At 36.7% G+C, this 23256-nt stretch overlaps 1 pseudogene across 1 annotated transcript; it reads right to left on the bottom strand.

Moving 5' to 3' along the window:
• Positions 1 to 7988: 7988 nt before the first annotated feature.
• Positions 7989 to 9979, bottom strand: LOC147474339 (protein CYTOSOLIC ABA RECEPTOR KINASE 4-like; annotated as a pseudogene). The gene is made up of 7 exons (XR_015208383.1): positions 9665 to 9979; positions 9434 to 9560; positions 9032 to 9302; positions 8657 to 8789; positions 8472 to 8558; positions 8225 to 8354; positions 7989 to 8093 (listed from the first exon to the last, which is right to left on the bottom strand). The product of XR_015208383.1 is annotated as a protein CYTOSOLIC ABA RECEPTOR KINASE 4-like (transcript).
• Positions 9980 to 23256: the final 13277 nt, after the last annotated feature.

Genomic DNA, 23256 nt, shown 5'->3' with positions numbered 1-23256 from the left:
TATTATCCTCAAATAACCACTAAGATACATATTATCCTCAAATAACCAAGATACTTGTACTATATAGGCATTAAAAACATATAATTCTGTCCAAATGGAAACATTTGCCCAAGGATCCGCATCTTCTTCTTCACCTATTCAAATTAACTTTCGTCATCTGTCATCTGTACCTTCCGTATCCTCATCTTTACCTTCAACTTTTTCTTTTGAGGGTCCAACTTTGATAGGCTACACTTCAACACTCCATTTGGACGGAACTACACTTCAATCCTCGGTACTAGAATCTTCATCGTACGGAACTAGTCGCACCGAAGGCCTCCTACATTTGTATTTTGCACGTCCAACTTTTGTACCCTGAAAATGGCACATTTCATACGTTAAAAGTTCACTACAGAGTCATACGATGATACTGAAATAATTCAAAACATAATGAATGCTACAACAGTAACAGCTTATTTCATGTTGTGTTGTTAACTTGATGATGTCTTCGGCCGGCTTCGGATCAACAGCGGGAAGCACTGCTACAAAACCCCCTCCATCTTCCTCACCTTCATTGTCAACTTCTTCATACTTGGTGTTCAATTCAAGCATCAAACTTTTATAATATTCACTTTCTTCAGTAGTAGTGACTTCATCTCCACTTTCTTCATAAGGACCAACAGCGACACCACCATCTTCATCAGCCCTTGTTTCAGTACACGCCAACAAGAGTGAAATACTAACCCCACATCTTGGACTTTGTGGCACCAAATTTGTTTCCTAATAAACCAAGTGAAATAGTGAAATAGTGTACCTATTGAATTAATTATATCAATCGCGAGGATGAAGGAAAATTTGCTTACTTCCATATCTTCATTATCACGTGGAATATCTTCAAACCCTAGAGCTACGCTCAGTACTTGGTCAGTATCCTCCTCCCCAATGCTAGGTACTTGCTCAGCATCCTCCTCCCCAATGCTAGGTACTTGCTCAGTATCCTCCTCCCCAATATTCAACCTCCCACTCCTGGTTGCTGTGCTAGGTTCAACAATGACAACATTATCGCCATAAAGCTCATCATCGTCCACAATTATCAATCTTATGCTGCTCTTACCACTCATGTTTGATGTGCGAGGTTTAACAACTGCAGCATCATCGTCAAAAACCTCATCCATAATCATCAATCTTTTGGTCCTCTTAGCAGTCCTTTTCGTCATGCTAGGTTCAACAACAGCAAAATTATCATCACAAACCCCATCATTATTCACAATCATCAATCTTTTGCTCCTCCTCAACGGAGTGCCAAGGCTGGAAATATTTGACTTTTTTATGGGCTTCTTACTAACTGATTTCTTACTACTCTTTGTAACAGGGACAGCATTTTCCGAGGCAGTTGCAAGACATGCATGCTTCTTCAAGGGCTGAACATTTTCCACCTGAGTTCTACCCTCATCAATCTCCTGATATCTAACAGATCTCATACTACGCCTTGTCACTTGGACATCTTCATTAATAGTACTAGTCTGCCTCACAGGTGGTGTCTTCTTCTGGTGTGTTCTAATTCCCTCTGACACATTTTGCACCTCATTTTCCACCTCATGTTCCACCTCTTCTTCAAACTCATTTTCCACCTCTTCTTCAAACTCAGCATCATCACTCTCCTCCATCGCTTTCGCATGTCCCACTCGTCTGGTGGTTAGCTGCGTAAAAGGTTGTAACGCTTAAATTGAAAGTCATAATTATACAATAACAATGCAAAAACAATGTGTACAGCAACCACTTACAAAAGCTCGCGGGCGAATCATGACCGCATCAATCAGGTCGTGCGCCCATGCTCGATCATTCAATTCCTCCTGTGAATGACAAATACAATTTTCAGAACTCTACATAAATTGTGAACAAATCTATATTAGCTTCTCAAGACACTGTATAACATGTCGTTAATATATGTGACTAGATACCTTTAACAGCTTATTTAGTATCTAGAAAGGCTTGTTAACAGCTTAGATATTGTCTTTATCATCTAACCTTATTAACTTCTTCAATTTACAAACTAACCTCGAGCGCATCCCTTACGACAGCCTTAGCTCTCAATGTAGCTGGAAGTTCGACCACACACTTAACTCTGCAATTTCTCTTCAACAACTTTCTCTCCCAGGTACATCCACAGGTGGTTTTGCCAGGAATCTTAGGGGAAACTGTTAGGATCCAGTCGGCGAGGCCCCAAGGATGGAATATGGAGGTAAACCCACTGGTTGAAGATAACTGCACAGCCATGAAGGCAAAAATGAAAAGTTTCATGTGGAGTACGCTTGAAGTGATGGCTAAATTCAGTGTAGAGCGACTCTACCCCTTCCTTGATACCTTCGAAGACAAGGTATCCCCAAGGGAAACAATCCAAGGTCTGAAGATTGTCAACAAGGTCAATATGGATTACACTTAGACCCTCCAACCTTGTTGGAATCAAGAAGACTCCAAGGGCATACAACTGGTTCAGTCGGTATAAATCTGGGAGTAAAGATGGGTTTCCTTCGGATCGGGTCTTCACCCTATCCCTGACTTTCAATATGTCATCCAGAAGAACCCCTGCTTTATGCGTCTTGCGTTTTTCCGCTTCTTTATCCGGAGGAAAATACTTCCTCCTGAAATGTGTGGGATTATCCTCCTTCATCTCGAAGTAATAGTCAGGAGGTTCATTGGTGGCAAGTCCAGTGAATAAAGTGACATCAGACTTCTTGAAATTCAAATAACCATCTCTAACTTTGTACGTAAGCTTAGAAATCCGACGGTTCAAAATGGCAACAATCAAGTTATTATGGGTGATCAATGAATAGGCCTTGTTATCTTCTGGATCTATTTGCTCTTGGGTGCAAAGCCGGAAACCAAACAGAGACATTCGAAAGTCCTCCAATTCTACTGCATCAAACTTTTCAAACAACATTTTATGAAGCCTATTGGGGTTGCATCGGGTTGTTATGTCAATCCTCGTTCCACCTTCTTCTCCAGAATCTTCCTCGTGTACAACTTTCTTTCTCATCCAATATACATAACAAAAGTAACATAAGGTGCGATTAAAGTGGCAACAATGTCTATTTTAATTTTTTTTCCCTATTCCGTTCTCATAAACACCAACAAAATCAAGAAAGGGCCAAATCAAATCGAAAAATGCCTAAACAGACATTGTAACCTAACTACTCAAAACAAGAAATCGCTAAGCACACAAATTATAACCTAACTACTCAAAACAGACAAACAAACTAAAGTAACAATTATATATATTTCGAAATAGAGTAACAAACTAAACTAACCTTCGATTTGTGGAGCTCCAAGCTTTGCTAAACAATATGTGAGAGAGTGAAATGGGGGGAGAGAATAAACCTTCGAAATGGAGAGAAAATTAGGTTATCAAACTTGAGATTTGGACGAATTTGAGAGAAAATTAGGTTATCAAAATTGATATTTTCAGGAGTAGCTACCGAGGTGCCATAAGTTCAGCTTTGGGTGTTGTGTACACGAAACTTGACATTTGGACAAATTTAAATAATCGGGAACTTGACCAATTTGTCATAAGTTGACCAGAGTTTTCCCCTCTTTCTAAAGTATTCCAGTACACTGTGTTGCAATGTCTGTATAAAAAACTCTTGAATTTGAATTTCTATCAAAAACCTTTTCAGTTACAACTTTTTAAAAAACTGTTCAAATAACTGAAAAACAAATCTGTAAATCCAATTTGAAAAGATGCGTCCTTTCCATTCAAAAGTAAGCAAACACATGCATTACACAATGGCTTCATAGCCAGAAACTTTTTTCTCACACAATGGCACTACCTCCTGAAGAAGAAAATGCCAACTAGAGCCTCTACATCCCCCCTGAATTATGCCAAAAGATACTTGCACATGGTCCACTCCAATTGTTTTAGAAATCCAAATTTGTATCCAATGATTGGGAGTCGCTCGGTTATGAAAGTTCATTCATAACCAATTTTGTTCTGAAGAACAAAGCATTTCTGGGCTACATGATTCAAATCAACCACTTTTTCGAACTCTATACTTCCTTCCTTTCAAACATTTCTCACATTCCTACAATTCCTACTCCAAATTTGGATTTCTGCCCAAATGGTGTTCGGATCATGGCATCTTCTAGTCAAGGTATTATTTGTCTGTGTGAAGAGCATTTTAGAGACACCAAATTTTATGTATGCAAACCCACAACTCATCAATTGTGTATGTTGTGTAGGCCTAAGATTAAATTCTGGACATAGTGTATGGGAATGTCGGTGCATTCAACCGAACCTTTACAATTCACCATAGTCCGATTGTCTAAACCAAACCACCATACTGTAGTTCGAAGCCGAGACAATAAAAACAAGAGTGTCACTATCCATTTCGTTGAAATTTTCAACTCCAACATTTTGAAGTGGAGAAGGTTGGAAAACCTATATTTGTCCTTCAACACTGAACACATTCAGATGCAGCCTAGAGTTTTAACAAAGGGACATCTACACTGGTCTCTTTAGGACGCTGGAATTTTGGCATTCCATATTGGTGCTGAAGAGTGGACAAAGGTGGCACTTCCCCTCACGACCTCCACCCCAAACGATTACAAGCTCTTTCAATTCCAGGGCACTATTGCTATCATGTACACCTTCTGGAATTGTCCAATTCGTGCTAGACAAATCGAACTCCACATATTACAAGACTACAACGCTAGGGTGTGGAGTCGACCGCTGGAGTTTCTCTTGGATCACTTGTATCAGACATTTCCTCACCCAGAATTTGTTGACCTTTTCTCCATCGATGTTGCGCTCTTCAAGTGCGACTCCTGGCTAGTGTGGTACAACTTACGTACTAATAAAGTTGTGTCGATTGAAAAAATCAAAAAATCAAGCAGCAGCACAATCCTACCCATAATGTCAGACTTCATTCCGTATGGAGGAATTTTCAACTAACCAGGGATGGAAACTTGTTAGAAGTCTGCAACTAGTACTACCAAATTACTATATATTTTATTTTGTTCCCAGTCTTTATCTAATTATGTATTTATATTGAACATTCCAGACTTATTGAATGTTCTCAGTCTTTATGTTATCAATCATGTCCACATATTAACCATTCCACACACTGTTTAATTATTCTATGTTCTATTGTCAGCTTAAGTATTTTCTCAAGCCTTCTCTTAAATGGATTATCCATTAACAAACATGGTATCTTGGACAACTTATTTATTGTATCGAACATCATATATAGTGTCTTGAATAACTTTTTTCATTTACGCTTATTACATGGCCTTACACAAGACATTTTATCAGCTGTTAAAAACACTATATATCTTCGTAAAGACACTATATTACATATCTTCATGGTATGTGCTATATCTTCACGTTTTTTTCAATAAGCGTGTCATACCTTCACGTTACGTGTATAAAAATGATTCTATTGTCAGACTATGCCTTGATACGCTTTAATTATCAATTTGACAGATGCCTTAAACAGCTTATATAGTGTCTTGTACAACTTTTTAATTTACGCTTATTAGCTTGTTTGTGGCCAGCTTATATATATATTTATATATATGACACTACATAAGCTGTGTAAGACACTTTATAACATGTCTGTAAACTGAAAGCCAATTTAAGAGAAAGCCTATTTTTTAGCCCATATCTTCTGTTACGGTATATTTGAAGCACACTTACACAACAGTGCAGTTAGAGAAAGGTGTCAGCAAAATAGCCAAGTACATAGCGCAACATGCAAATCAACCTAGCACGTACATACATGGTGAATAAGAACAACCTAACCATATACATAAGCAAAAATATTCATATACAATAAGAACAACATAAGCAAAATATCCATATACATTGTTTTTGCACCTACAATAGGAAAATCAACCTAACCATTAGAGCAACAAGAACAACAAGTAGGCCAATAATGACGAGAGCCATGTTCCTAAGTAAAACTGATTGGCTGTTGTGCTCGATAGTTATGCTCGGTACGAGAGCCATACAAGTCTCCCCTGTAGTAGTGCTGACCGTGGGTATGGGATGTACGGTTGCGGCTCGTACGGTTGTCTGTTCTAATGTCTGATTGAACTCATTGTAGTAATTGTTGATTCCTTTCTTTCTAAGCAGGAACTCCGCCTCTTCGATAGAATTATATCCAATGTAGTCTTGGCCAGGAAATTTGTGTACCTGTTGACGAAAATGGTTCACAGTCCCGTGTACTAAGGGATTTAGAAAGTAAACGGAATTATGAGAATCCGGTTCGAAAAACATTAGAGAGAGAGAATTTCAGTTACCTGGTCCCTACAGCTACTCCAGTGCCTGTATATACCTAGTTGCCACCCTCTAATGACCGCGTAGCAGAACTTTGCCATGAGATTTAGAGAAACGGAATGTAATGCTACTAAAAAGCAGTGCACAATGAAATTCGAGTATGAAGGATTTTATTTAGTTGGGTGACAATGACGCGTCATAGGACATTCACTCACTACTCTAATAATAATAATAATTAAACAAAATAATATTGAAAAGTACAAATATGAATCAACAATACATTCACTCACTGGTTTGTTGTCTGTCATTGCAATGTTAAAAACCAGCGTTGTACGAAAAATGTGCAACGGTGTCATATCATTCTTGTGCCATGTGGATAACAATAAAATTTAGCTTGCCATAAAAAACGAAATTTTTACTGAAATAATGAGAGATCTGGACAAGTTGTTCTCCTAACACTACTAAAACAAAGACATGTGATGACGGCTTTTAGCCGTCATGAAACAGGTTTAATAACATTTTTTCATTTAAAAAACAACTGTCATTATAGAGCCCGTCATAAAATTTAACCAAAAGCGTCATAATTTTGATGACGGTTCTGAATAAGCTGACATAAACGCTCGAACTTAATATGACAAAAATTCATTTATAAACGTCATAATTGGATCCTTTTGCGTGACATGTTTTAATTAACCATCATAGTTTTACTAGAAAAAACGTCAAGAAATAAACCTTCTTTATGACTGTTTTTATTTAAGCGTCACCATGAGAAACAAAAGCGTCAATAAATTAACATTAAAAACTGTCACGAATTGGTATGTAACGTTCTTTGGAAGCCGTCATAACTTCTTCATTATTTTTTCTTGTAAATTTGAAATTCCTGTAAACCCAATGCATTCATACACCTTGACAACTCAAGTGCATTATGGAAACAAGAATCATACTTTTATTACCAAACATAAATCATTCTAAAAACTTGTTCATATTACATGATTTATTCATGAAGAAAAAAATTAAATAACTCAAAACACTTGATTCAAAATCAAGTCATAATCCAACAATAATGCAATTTACATAACTAATCTAACAAATTGCTTATAAACCGATCCATCTCAAACAAACTTAATTGAGCTACCATGCTATCTCACTTATAACCTAAAAAACAATATGAAGAAGAATGTGTTAGTCTGTTTAATAAGTAAACTAAAAATCACTACTAAAAAATTGACATATTATGACGCTTCTTTTTTATCTATCATGACGGCTTTGTTAAAAACCGTCAAGATAGGTGTTTTAGTAATATTTTTATGACGGCTATTGCAATATTATGTTGTGTATGACACAAGCGTCATGAAATTATAATCCGTGAGCGTGAGCGAACTCTTGAGGTCACTATTCAACACTCTCACAAAAAACCACTTCATACGTGTCACTCTCCCATGTGTCTGTCCGTACCCCTAAATAACCCTTACTTTATGTCTGACCGTACCCCCCTCTTCTCTCATCTTCCCGTCTTCGCCTCCAACGTAATATAATCATATAACTACTAAATGAAAGAGATACGATCAACGCTACTATGACAGAGAATCATGTTGGTTAAGCCCCAAACGTACACCACTGTAGGATATCTGATTTGTATACACAAATAACCCTTTGCCTAATATGCAAAGGAAAGAACGTAAAAAATTACCAAGCAAAAAAAAAGTATATAAGAAACGGAGTGATGTGAGAAGGTCACTCAACATGAATTAGTGACTTAACATGTGAGAAGTGATGTGAAAGGTTGACTCTTTGGTTCCAGCTGAGAACAGGGCCTGGTGTAGCCCCCTGTACTCCCTTCCTACATAAAGAAATTAGTGACTTAGCAATTTAAGTTCCAAGAGATGAAAATGAGAACAAAAATAGTAAGTTGTCACATATATGATCAGTAGAGCTAATAAGTCCAACTGATAGGGAACGCATTAGATATACCATGTAGAATGTCATGTAAAGAACCCTTCGTTTCATACTGATATATCAAAATTCGATTGTTTGCCTCCAAACAGTAGCCCAACAATTCCACAAAAGTCTGCTTCATATTGAACGCACAAAGGTGCCACTGCTGCCAATTGAAATATTACAATAGAAAGATTAGATTCCAACTATACTAGAAATGTAGAATGAAGAAAGCCTAGTTCATTGTTTGGAATTCAAGTATTAAGGGAAGTGGGAAAGAAACCTTCGCCATAGCCTTCGGCGGGAAGTCATTATTTAGCTTGGGATCTATACATTGCTTTACTTTATCTTCACTCAACCTCGGAGTCGCCTAATTATCATAGAAAGCAGTTAAAGATTACAGTAGCTGTTAGAACAACTACCATCATAAACTAATATACCCTTGAAGAAAAAAGCATATTCACACACCCAAGTAACAAGACTTTGTTGTCCCTTAGGCATTGTATGATCTACTGGCTTTCTCCCTATCAAAAGCTCTAGAAGAACAATGCCAAAACTGTAGACATCACTTTTTTGAGTCAATTGTCCGGTCATAGCATACCTGAATCAAGAAAGAACAATATAACATTCAGAGCAAATAAATGACATTCAGTATGAACATACGTCATGGAATGTATTCATAGATTTTATTAAACCCAGTAACAGGTTCAGAACCCAAAGTAGAGAGCCATTAATATCAGATGTGAATATGGAGAGCTAAAAGCGAAACAAAAGAAAGCTAAAAAAACATATCACAAGAAAATTAAAGGGGGAACCAAGATGATAAGATATTCATAAACTTACTCTGGAGCATGATATCCGAAAGTTCCCAATATTCTAGTCGAATGCAGATGAGCTGCTGTATCAGGGGACTGATTTGTCAAATTGAAATCTGCTATCTTTGACAAAAGTTCATCAAAGACAAGAACATTGCTTGATCTAACATTCCGATGTACTATAGAGGGCTGGACCTTTTCATGAAGACACTCGAGCCCTTTTGCTGCGCCATAAGCAATCTTGACTCTTTGGTTCCAAATGAGAACGGGGCAGTCAAGCCCACGTACTCCCTTCCTTCCTACATAAAGAAATTAGTGACTTAGTAATTTAAGTTCCAAGAGATGAAAATGAGAACAAAAATAGTAAGTCATCACATATATGATCGATAGAGCTAATAAGTCCAACTGATAGGGAATGCATTAGATATACCATGTAGAATGTCATGTAAAGAGCCGTCGTTGCATCTTGATATATCAAAATTCTATTGTTTGCCTCCAAACAAGAGCTCCAACAATTCCACAAAATGCTCATGCTTTAGTCTAGAAACAATTGATAACTCTGTAGCCAACAAATTTTAAAGTCAAGACAATGAATCGGGGCTTAAACCTCATATCGCCCCTTGAGAGAGCTATACATATTTCATTTTATTACTCAAGTCACCTAAGTGGCAAAATCAGAATCTGGCTCTTGTGTGTTACCGGGATCTAGCTTCTTTACACCTGCAGACTCACCAGTACTTAGGGTCACAGAGAAAACTCGACCATAAGACCCTTCTCCAACTAAAGCCTTTGTCCCAAAGTTAGAAGTCAACCTCTTCAGTTCATCCAAAGATATTGCTGGCGTTTCAATGGGTAAGATCTTTGGAGGAGCTGAACTCCTCGAAGCTTGGGATTCCCTAGGCTCTCCTCGATCATTACCTAAAACACGCAACAAGAGGAGTGAATCAGTGTGTATTGTGTATATACATGATGCCATGCTTGCAAAAATTTGCATGACAAGCACATACATAACGGGATATAAAGGCATTGACATATATAGCATACAGAAGAAATTGAATACCTTGTGAACTTCATACAAGTATGATGAAAGCAAAAAATAAGGAAAAAAAAATGTTGATTTATGCACATTTATAGTTCTAAAACTAAACAAAAAATGCCCCTGATCTTTCATGTATAACAAGGTTATAAGATGTAAAGTGCGCTAAATATGTGTTTCCTCATAAATGTTATAATAGTACCATAAAGCATGATTCAAAACAACAATTGAGATAGGACCATGATTCAAAGAAAGAGCACCATGCATGGTACTTCTTGAACATCAAAGCGGCTATTCATGATATGGATGTAAGATTTATGAGTGTAACCTTCTCACATCACTACTAAAAAAAATAATAATAAACATATAACAAGACCACTTACAAAGAGATAACATTGTACTCCCATAATAATAAGGCAAGAAAGTTGAAAAAGCAAATACAAACCATCTTATCCGGTGGTGCTCTATCGTATATAATATAAGATTACGGCAGCATTTAAGAGTGATATTTCCCTCTCAATCTGAACCGGCTGAAGAGGCCTGAAGCATCAGCCGAACTAACATATCGAGTTTATCCCGAAACAACGGATTCCTCTTCCTCAAGAGCCCGAAGTAACTCATCCTCATCAGCCCCAAGCCAAGTAACGATTCCGAATGCCTATCTCCTGTTTCATAAGACTTATCATAAAAAGCAATTGGATAAGAATCATACGCTGAATGAGCAGACGAATCGACCGAGGGTCCAAAGGAGATGCTTACACAAACAAACAAAACCTAACTCTACTTCTTTTTTTCTTTCTCCTGCTGCTATTCTCTCAACAGTCACCAATATCGTAGAGTGGATAAAAGCGAGTAGTCCTTGGTCATCGGTTAGTACTTGAATAATCCTCTTGCTTAGCGGAGTCAACACTTAATGGACAATGATAGGCAAACCAAAGATTTCACATCGCAGTCTCACGCGTGCTTTTGCACCGCACAAAAATTAGAATCCGGCTCGATGAGTGGCTCACTTCCTTGAGAAGGGAGAATAACCTTTGAATAAGCTAATAACAGAATTTCATAGATAACGGATAATCTTTCTTTTTTTTTCGAGAGGAACGAATCTTACAGTAGCTCAATAGCAAGCAAGCTCTCGGCACTTACTTACTTATGATGAAAAGGATGGAGACCGCCCTTCTTTCTTCACTATCTCGCTATCGAGAAGAGAAAATGTAGCTAAGCATAAAGCTAATCAACTTCAATGCAGGGGAGTCAATCAATAGGCAAAAAAGTCACCCAAGGGAAGATCATGTCACTGAAGAATAAGCCACGAGCTAGCTCAGTTAGAATGAAATTAGGACTAGATGAACAGAATGGGATGTGTGATATACAATACATATGAAATAAAGCACTTTTAGTACACCAATCGGAAAGAGAAGAAGGGATGCTTACTATCATTCCAGTACCACTGTCCAATCAGTGAGCCTGTCTGCCCTTTCATATTTTCACTTCCTGTCTTATTTCATTTACTAGTTTGTTAGGTTTTTAATAATCTACATAAAAGAATAAGAGTAGTCAACCATGAAAAAGATCAAATGGACGACAAGCACACTACCTTTCCATATGTATGTCTAAACATATTCAATCTTCATTCTTAGCAATAGTTCACAAGACCTTGAATGTTGATGAAACATATAAGTAGATGGGGACGTAGTAATTAATAACAAGCAAACTAGAACAGTACGTGTTCACTGTTCAGGATCCATATTACAATGAACAACTAGAAACCCAAATAACATAATACTGTTGCATTTTTTCAGATGATTTGAACCTCAAACTAAGGTTCTCATTGAAAACAAAAAATTCAAATGCAATAACAAATATTTCTACAAACAATTTAAACAAGAAAAAAGAGATAAACAAAAAAAATACTTACTTTTAGATTTCAGAAACCTTTGTTGTAGTTGTAATCAGACTGATCCCTTCTCAAACAAGTTTAAGCGCAGCTAAGAAGTGAAGAAGTGAGTGTGCGAGAAACCAATGAGACGAAGAAAAAAAAAGGGCGCAACTGTTAGGGTTTACAATGGAAGGGGAAGAAAGATATATATCAATCCCTTAATATCCGGCGAGAGGGAAAAATAATTGGGGTGAGCGGGAGAATTTTCATCGCGAGGGGAACTTGGATTTCTCATTATTGCTGTTTGTGTTTCAATAAGTTTTTTTTTTTTATACGATAAGTTTTTTTTTTTTTTTTGATAAAGTTGTTTCCATAAGTGAGGAGGTTCAATTCTTAGTGAGGAGTCCGTTGATTTTGGTATTCTTTTTTTCGGTTAAGTTGTTGACGGTTTAATTGGGTTTAATTGAAAGCCAAGATGGTCCAACCTAACTAGTGCCCAAAAAATTGTGAGAAGGTTGACGGTTTATTTTATTACTAATTTGACTGTTTTAGGAAACACTATCATATTTTCTTGACACTTGTATCATACACGACATAATATTGCAATAGCCGTCATAAAATTATTATATTTTTTTGACGCTTGTGTCATACACGACATAATGTTGTAATAGCCGTCATAAATTTATTATATTTTCTTGACGCTTGTGTCATACACGACATAATGTTGCAATAGCCGTCATAAATTTACTAGATAACTGCAAGGCAGTGGGGGCGTGAGCGGAGGTGTAGAAGAGAGAAGGAGAGATGAGTTTGTGGTGGGGAGAGAGAGAGTTGGGTTTGCTTGAGAAGGAAGGAGGGAGGGAAGAGTGAAGGAGGAAGATTGAGGCTATGTAAATCACTCTTAGATTGTGAGAACAGTTTGGAGGAGAGATTGGGAGAGGTTATAAATAGCCACTGCCTTAATCAATAGCAACCTTAGGACCAAAGCTTTGTTTTTACCGAATTCTTCTCTCCCTACTATATGAATTTACACCAAAATTTAGTAAATGAGATCTGAGGCTGTTAGGTCTGAGGTTGGTTTTATATGGTCTGAGATCGGCTTAAAAACAATGGAGCCCTAATAACTATAGGATGGCCCATTTACACAGGGAAGGCCCATTCTCAATCCGAACTTATATTAGTTTAATATCCCGACTTTTAAACGGACGTCCGTTTACAAACATGTTCTATAGTGTCTTGCTTAGCTAATATTATGCCGTTCAGAGCTTACATAGTGTCTTATGTAAGCATAAATTATAAATTTAATAAGCATAAATTACATAAGGTTGTAAAGACACTATATAAGCTATTACCAACACTATATAAGCTGTTCAAGACTCATGTCCCTAAACGGACTAGTCTGTTTAAGAGCAGGGTCCATTTAAAAGGGGGTTGGTACCGATACCGGTATATACCTGCAAAAAAAACAAATGAAAATTCGTTTGGGGTGTCTTGCGTACAAACCATCCAACACATGAAGCTCGAGCTCTTCGGTTCGAATGTCATTCCCCTAATACGAGTACGTAACTACAATCTGAAATTTGGCTTTTGTTTGTTTGTTTCACCAGAATCGACATACTCTGATTCACTCCACGAGGGTGACAGTGACAATTGTTGTTGTTTTGGCAGTGACGATGAGTTTATTCAAAAAAATTCACTCAATTCAGCTGAGGAAATCGAAGATTATCGGACCTCTTCTACATCAACTCATTAAAGTTTCATTAAAGGTATAGATCAATTGTTTGTTTTCCATTTTCCCTTTTAAAATTGCTACGTGGTAATTTGTGGTTTATGTTTCTTCTTTCTTCAATGGAACAATATCCTCGATATGTATTAATTTGCAAATTCAAAAATTTGAGTACAAAATAAAAAAAAAAGAAAAAGACAAGCAGTGCTTTCAACATTAAATTGTTGTTTAAACATGAACGCTCTGATCAAAATTGGTCCTTTCAACAACACAAAACTAGGTTGTCATATGCACATAATTCAACAATGTTTACTAGTATGACATAAAATAGATAACCTACAACACTATACTAGCATTCTGATTATATAATGACAGTAATTACATTACAACACGCGGATTACCAAAACATTAAACGTAAACTTCGCTTACGACGTCAACCATCTTTTTAAACTTCAAACTCATCATACAACTCCACTTCCACTGTTCCACAGGGGAGAACATAACTTATGCACGTCTCCTTTGGCTTCACAGGATACCAAACGCCTTGCACACTTCCTAGTCTTGGTCTTTTCGAAAGCAAAAAAGTATCAAATTCAATCTCCTCAGCAATACTCATCTCTGAATCAGTCTCATAATATTTTCTTTTCATCGACTGCAAGAATTAACAATAAATTATAACAATTACAACCAAGTGCAAATTACAACAACACATAATATTGAACCTATACGACGCGACTTTGTAATGTCACAAGGGCATAAAAATTACCATCTTTCCAGCAGGGGTGGTGGGAGATATAGTTGTGGTATACACTCTAGACGGGGTGCAGAGAATGAAAATTCTTCTGGACTATCGAAATCACCAAGAAATTCAAACGCCGAAACATAATCTGGGGAACGAAGAAACTCCATTGTCAATGCCATTCTGACATTTCGGGCCACACAAGATAACTCAAATCTAACAGAATCTGCTTCTGATCCAAAACAACCGACAGGACATTTACCCAACAGACACTCTGTTAAAACTTGTAGGCACCGCAACATCTCTAATGTCAGAGACTTGTGCTTACTTTCGATCTTGCCAGACCAAACAACGAACTCAAAAGAAGATACATTTAGGCTCCGAAGGTTCCTCTCTACACAAAATATGTACCCATCAAAAACTTCCTCACAATCGCATATCATTTCCCATAGATATTTCGCCATGAAATTCACATCAAATCCCTAGGACCTCAACAAATATATCTCCACAACCAGCTTGCAGAATTCTTTAGTAACCACCGCCTTCATATCTAGCTTGAAGTTGTACAGCTTATTCACCGTCACAATGAAAATCTCCCACAAATGAGCCAAAGTATCTATACCTCGACACTTTGGTGACTGGGGATGCCATTTCAAGAAATGCTTAAAACTATGACTATTCACATAAGCCACTAGTGCTACAGAACTCTTGCCTACTATCCAGTATTCATCAAAAGTTCCACACTCTACATTCCATCTCCACCACTTGTTCGCCTTCTCCCTTTTATAAAAATCCCTCACAGAACTCTTCTCTTTGCGAAAATCATCAAATTCTGCACAGAAATCCGAGATAAATCAAATTGTTGGTACCGAATAAAAAGAAACAAGCGATCGATCAATACTACACTATACTTCCATTATTAGATACCATATAAGCCATATAATGAAACTGAATTGAACAGTCTCATGAACACTGACAATAGGAGACTATATTGTACAACCTATTTTAGACAATAAACAGTACAGTCCAACAACATCTACATATATATTTTACACGGAACAACTTTTTAATTTACAATTATTAACTTGTTTGTAGGCAACTTGTGCACAACATGATATAAGCTGATAACGACACCATCAAAGATTGTGAAAACCTATATACGATGTGCACAACAATGGGGATGTTACCAGAACTGTGTCAAGGATTGTGAAAACCTATATATGCTGACAAATCTTTTCTCTTTTTTTGCATACTAACACCTCTGAGTACATCAGTAGGAGAGATCAGGTGATGTCTAATACCAAAGCTACGAGATTTATTAAGTGATATACTAAAATATGTACTAGTCTTCTCACACATCCAAAGCTAAAACATGATTGGGGGCCAAACATGATAATCAAAACCAAAAACATTATTTACTCAAACTTCATTATCAAATTGAAAACTTAAAACTTGTTATCAACACCTTCAAATGATTGAAAATTACCAGGAACACAAAGAAATTGTTTCTCCTTCAAATGATTCTCTTTACCCTGCTCCAACAACATTTTTGTGGGAAAGAAACATAAGGCACTATAGGGAATTGGCAAGGAAAAGATGGGGTAACTGTTCTGATTCTCCAAGAACAGATGTGTGGGAAAATAATTAGAGATAAGGGAGATAAATATATAGACAATTTGGTGCGAACTATAGGGAAAAGAGAGGGAACTGAAATGAACTTCATTGGATTGGAATGCGTGGAAGAGGGAGATGAAGATAAAGTCCTCTTTTCTAACCAAGTACAGAAGATGATGGCTAGAGAGAGAAGAAGATGAAGTCTTAATAAGAAAAGGTTCAACAGTTAATTATACCTGTTGGTAAAATGGGTAAAACGGTATTATCAACAGAAAGGCATCACAGTAAAAAAAAATGCTGACATCAGCAAGTGGGCCCAACGTCCTACAGTGGAATAAATTAGTGGTCAACATTTTCAAGGGCCAAAACTGGTATGCTTGCTAATTTGACGTCCGATTCTGGTATTCCCCGAATCAATAATAATAGAGCTAGCTGAAATTGTCATGTTGCACTCCTTCAAGAAAAAGCCTATAATGGTTTCTGAAAACAGAAGATTTGAATTTTATTTTCAGTAAGAGAAGCTTCATAGAAGCAATGCCACCAGAGACCGCATTAGCGAGAGAAGGCCACCAAAAAAGATAGACAAATGCTACTGACTTTACTTACTGATGCGTCAAGAGGATAAAAGAAACTCACCAAAGAGTCACATATTTGTTAGAATAATTGTATGAACACAGTAACTAAAGTAGAACAGAAGGAACAGTAGACAGCAGTAGCAATGAAGAGACAAGGACAGCAGTAACTGGGAATAACCAAGGCACGGATTAGGCTGTCCTTAAGGAAAGATTTTGCCCCTTCCAGTGGTGCAGAAAGGCAGCAGTGGTGTCTTCCTCATAGGATTCAATGGTTAACAGCAGTTTGACTTTGCACTAGAACAGACTACCCTCTAGAACAGCAATATAACTCTCTCTGGCAGCTACAGGAAGAAGAGAAGAAGAAAAAGACTGGTTTGAGTTTCTAATAAAGTCAATTCCCTCTATGGACTCATAGTCCTATTTATAGAGGTTAGGTCGGCCTCCTAAACAGATAAGGAAGAGAGACCAACTCCTAATAGAACACCGAAACTTGCTGCTCAAGAAAAAAGCAAAACAAGTTTATGTTATTGGTCAAACCACTACCCACAACAGTAAGCCCAAGCCCATGCCCAAACCCTACCCGATGTGGTGGATAACCAATGTGGGACTATCTACTATGCACTAAAGTGGAGAGAACACCTTTGTTCATCTCCTCCACTTTACACACACACACACTAGTATTTAGAAATACACAAGAGATTCCAACAATCCCCCACTATTTCAAAATACTAATGGTCCCCCACTATTTTAGAATAGGATATTACAAAAGAAATGGGTTAACTAAATGTCAGAGAGAATCGAAAAAACAATGCATAAAATACTGGTGCTTTACGGGCTTGAACCAGTCATCTGAGTTGAGTTTCTAATAAAGTAAATTCCCTCTATGGACTCACAGTCCTATTTATAGAGGTTAGGTCGGTCTCCTAAACAGATAAGGAAGAGAGACCAACTCCTAATAGAACACCAAAACTTGCTGCTCAAGAAAAAAGCAAAACAAGTTTAGGCTATTGGTCAAACCACTACCCACAACAGTAAGCCCAAACCCTACCCGATGTGGTGGATAACCAATGTGGGACTAGCTACTATGCACTAAAGTAGAGAGAACACCCTTTGTTCATCTCCTCCACTTTGCACACACACGCTAGTATTTAGAAATACACAAGAGATTCCAACAATCCCCCACTATTTCAAAATACTAATAGTCCCCCACTATTTTGGAATAGGATATTACAAAAGAAATGGGTTAACTAAATGCCATAGAGAATTGAAAAAACAATGCATAAAATATTGGTGTTTTACGGGCTTGAACCAGTCATAGGGTAACATGTCTTATAATACGTGAAAGTGGTGGATTAAAAAATCTTTGAACCAACATTCCCTTATAGTAAAATAGATCACATGCACCCACACTGCTCTTTCATTATATGCATGTTCTACGGTGTTGTGCTTTTTGGCCCTTGCGCTGCCTGTGTTCCATGAATGCTCTAAAGTACTTACCCGTATACTCATAAGAACCAACCCAGTTCTACATTCACATAGGTGGATTTCCATTAGGTGTACATTGCAGTTTAAATACACCACCTCATTAAAATATGGGCTATGGAATCCAATAAGAGTTAAAGAACTCATCCTTACTGCAATTCTAGTTATACAATGTATACTAAGTACCACCTCGCCATAGGGTGGGACGTCTCATAAATAAATAAGACGATAGTACTGCAAGACGATGAAGTGACTTGTTTTTCCCTTTGAACCTACTTCATGGGATCTCCAATCACATAGGTAGGGTTGCCATCAGTGTCGCCCTATATATGGGCATAAGTCCCATCCCCCTCGACGTATAACCACTTGCCTCCAAAAAGTGGTGTGGTCAGACATGTGGCCTAACTAAGTCCAACCTAACATAATCTCTAACAGCTGCTTGATTAAGTTATATCTCAAACTTACATGTATTCTTTTCCCATTTCACATAGGGTAACATGTCTTAGCTATTGCAATGAGACAATTGCAAAGCATATACACATCATGAGGCTGTTTAGAGCAAATGGGAAGATTTACCAAGAGGTTGCTAACCCACTCAACAACATCACATGACTTTTCTAAGGCGATTAGCTTGGATGATATCCAAGACACTCAATTTCCACCAAAGGTAAACACATAAACATTACTGGATCCAGTTTATAACATATTATTCTTCCAACAATGATGGAAATCTACTAAATATCAGTCCATAATCAATGGCTCTGCTATAGTACTTGGATAATCTGACAATATACATCAAAGTTCCTTATAAGGACACAATGGATTATCAGCTCAGTATGCCATTAATGTAGGCAATGTCATGTCTCACATACATTATCCATCAAGTACAATAATAGGCTACCAATGATATTGGCATATTTAGTATGAGAAAACACAAGGAGATTATTTTTCATAAGATGGATATTTGCCACAAAAGGTGTTAACACATGCTTACTATCATAATAACCATATTTTTCAATGAAAAATATTTCTACTAAGTGCTATAACAATATAATGAGACCAACATGAGTTTTAATTCCTATATTCACCAGTCATTCAATTCTGTAGTGCCCGAAATTCCCCTATACCATCCGGCCGGTCTGGTTTAAGGTACACTGTGGCCTTCAACAGTATTCAAACGTCAACATCTTGACAACTGAATATAGCAGTTACATTAATGAGTTTAACAACATAATGAACTATCATTTCCAATGACGATCTATTATGTGTTTCAAATAGGAATTTCTCTATCTTATACACATTCTCAATGCTAGCACTTATGATATTAAATCATCTAAACAAATAGAGATTAACAAATGCCTTGCGTTACTCTAAAGAAAGTACACCCCTTTATTAACAACGGTACTTTGACATCCATATGACACCAATATGTTGTTGAATTGCTCATGCCATTTATAGGCACTTGAATAAACTCATACAAAGATTTAACTAAATTGTATACCTTCAGCTCATCACCTAGTACTACTTGGTATTGTAGTTCCTCACAACTACTCAACTAGAGTCTTTAGAATTCTGTAGAAGAAATTCTAGTTACATGAGCAAGGTTTCAAAGTAGTATAAATCTTGTCTCTGATTGAAACCCCTTGGCTATTATTATTAGCCTTGTATTTTGCAATACAACAATCACGTTTTAGTTTTCTCTTGAAGATCCAATTCAACCTATAGATCCCCCAATAAAACAAGAGTTCAGTTTAGAGGAGTTATATCCTTCAAAAAGGACACTTCTCATAGACAAACAACTTTGTTATAGGTTAATGAATCTTCCTCAAGAAACATATGAACATCATCACCGTGAATGGTGGATATACTCACTGATAGTCTTCCAAATTTCTTGTTCAGAAATTATGGGATCCTCTTACATAGTTCATTATGAACATCCAACCACTCTATGCCAATTTTACAGAAAGCACGTCCTCAAAATAAAATTAGCATATAAGACATTCAATAATAGTGTGGTATCTATAAGATTGTTATCACGCATGACAACTAAAACAAACATCACTATTATGAGTTTCACTAATGAACATCTACTAGATAGTTCTAGGTCTCAAAAATATTTCTTTTAGATTCATTCACAATAGCCTTGGCAAGACACCCCCCACATTTTGAAGCATTTTTGGATAGGCCCAAGACCTTTCCATACTTTGTAGTTAAGTGTCTTTCCAATTATCTTGTGAGGTAAACTATGGTAAAACAGTGTTATGCATATGGGTCACCACCCCCCACAGTTCAATGGGAACCTAATCAAACTTACATGCAAAACACATTATACCGCTACAAATACTAAAAGAATCAACAACAATAATATGCACTCTTATAATAAGAATATACTTTACTCAAGTCTATGATTATGGATCATACTTCATTCTATCTATATGAAAGGCAATCCACAAGTGATTCAAATAAATTTTAAAGAATAGAAGAATTAGATGAAAAGGGTGTTACCCAAAATAATATCATTATCATTCTTCTTTTCATCATTCAACATTCTAACTTACATAGTGAGACAATCTACGTACTTGTACATCACATTGGCTATTTATTCATAGTCATAGGAAGATAATGCCTAATAAGACAATCCACACACATTACATCTCCTTGTCTAAAATTGTCACTGGAGGATATTGTCTAAGAAGACAATCCATAACCTTACATCTTCTTGACTAAATTAGGTTTAGGAGAATATTGATTGTTTCCCATATTATTTTCTCTCATAGACAACGATGCTCATTAGTTAATAATATATGACATGGTTAAGTTTCATGTCAATGTTAAATAATACATTCATGCCAAACATAGTTAATATCATATCATAGGTTCAGGAAAAGTAAACTTTAACTGTACTCCTCACAACAAAATGTATACGATATTAAGCAAATCTAGCCACTAAATATGCAAAACAACTAAGGACTCCACCTCCTCTTCTTACATGAGATCAAGCAAGATAGGATATCCTTTCAACAAAACCTCAAGTACTACCACAACATCTAATGGCTCAACCCATTAATGTCTTAAACTAGAAAAATTTTTACTAATAAACAATCATCGATCAAGTTCAAAGTAAATCCACGATGATTAATATCCAAAACTAACATGTTATACAACTTTAACATATGCTATATTGGAAATAAGCTACAAGTTACTTCATCTAACATGTATTTTCACAATAATACAATTATAACCATCGTCTAACAACACGTACACTCAATAGAGGTAAACAATTATGCATTGAATACATTATAATTACTATCCAAGATTTTAGTGTGGTTGATATTAACTATCTTAATGTCTCTCTTGGACCATCTACATACATCTACATATGTACAAAGAAAATTGATATCAAACTACTTCTAGTCAAACCAATTAATATCTTAGTGATAAACACGTATAATTTGTTGACTAGGTTTTCAAAGAAGTTTAAGCTTAGGGATTTTCCTCCTAAGAAAAACTAGCATGCAACTCAAGGCAAGAATATCACCATATAATCAAACAAAAAGAATTGCAAAGAGTGAAAGAATACGATACCTAACCGACTAAAAAACTGGATTACCATATTTTTCTCCTTCTAGAAAAATAGTTTAAAAGAACTGTAATTCTGAACTAACTCAGGACGGATTGGGTATCAAGCCTTATACCACTGGAAAGCTCTTTGAATCAGCTATCCAACACAAGAAGCAGATTGCAAAACCAAGTTCTGAGCTGAAAGTTACAACAGTTTCCGTAACGAGTGACGCAGCTGTCAAAAAGACAAACTTTGACGTTTTTCTTGATATAAATCTCATATTTGACTCCCACAAACGTAAGAGAAAGGTCTACAACCATATAGGGTTTGATAAACCACAAAAGATCAATAAATATTCAATCTTTAATTGGTTTCCCTAACAAAAACGAAATTATTAGAAAATTTCTAAAGTCATAACCCAATAACACAAACAATAACTCAAAGTAAAAGACTTATCTTTTGATTGCCGTATTAAAACACTCTCCTTTGTTCTACTACGAATTTATTTTCTTAAGATTGTTAGAATAATTGTATGAACACAGTAACTAAAGTAGAACAGAAGGAACAGTAGACAGCAGTAGCAATGAAGAGACAAGGACAAAGATGAATCGGAATAACCAAGGCGGATTAGGTCGTCGCCAGGAAAGATTTTGCCCTTTCCAAAGGTGTGTGAAGGCAACAAAGTGGTGTCTTCCTCACAGGATTCAATGGTTAACAGTAGTCTGACTTTGCACTAGAACAGACTACCCTCTAGAACAGCAATATAACTCTCTCTGGCGGCTACAGGAAGAAGAGAAGAAGAAAAGGACTAGTTTGAGTTTCTGTTTATCTGAGTTGAGTTTCTAATAAAGTCAATTCCCTTTATGGACTCACAGTCCTATTTATAGAGGTTAGGTCGGTCTCCTAAATAGATAAGGAAGATAGACCAACTCCTAATAGAACACTGAAACTTGCTGCTCAAGAAAAAAGCAAAACAAGTTTAGGCTTTTGGTCAAACCACTACCCACAATAGTAAGCCCAATCCCGAACCCTACCCGATGTGGTGGATAACCAATGTGGGACTATCTACTATGCACTAAAGTGGAGAGAACACCCTTTGTTCATCTCCTCCACTTTGCACACACACTAGTATTTAGAAATACACAAGAGATCCAACAATATCCACATAAAGATCAAAAACCGATCAAACATCATTAGACTTTACTACTTTTAATCCTTGCTAAGTGAGGACCAAGTCTCTGTATCAGTAGTTCTTCCACATATGAGGTGTTGGTGTAGCCAAAACCGCAAGAAAGCCTCAACGCAGGCCACAAGTTCTTTCACCATTAATTAATCACTTTGTTCCTGAAAATTCTAGTATTTATAGATTTCCACATAATGCCCAAATTAATGTGTAAGGTGTCAAACTCCCCAACTTATTAGCACCAAAACCTTCTCTCTAGCTTTAGGCCAGGATACTAACCAGTCCATATATATATAAATATGAAATGTGTTAAAGGGGCAAGGTTCAGTGGCTGTCCATGCCATGAGTTCCGAGCACACATAGGCATTCGAGTAATTAGTAGCAAAATCTTTACCTCATCAAATTTTAAAATTTTAATTGAAACAATACGTATCTGGATGTGATGATTTGTGTTAGTTCT

The sequence above is a fragment of the Coptis chinensis genome, chromosome 9 (assembly GCF_015680905.1).
Source record: "Coptis chinensis isolate HL-2020 chromosome 9, ASM1568090v1, whole genome shotgun sequence".
Taxonomy (NCBI): domain Eukaryota; kingdom Viridiplantae; phylum Streptophyta; class Magnoliopsida; order Ranunculales; family Ranunculaceae; genus Coptis; species Coptis chinensis.
The sequence above is the reverse complement of the archived record's forward strand: the minus strand, read 5'-3'. Positions and strand labels throughout refer to the sequence as shown.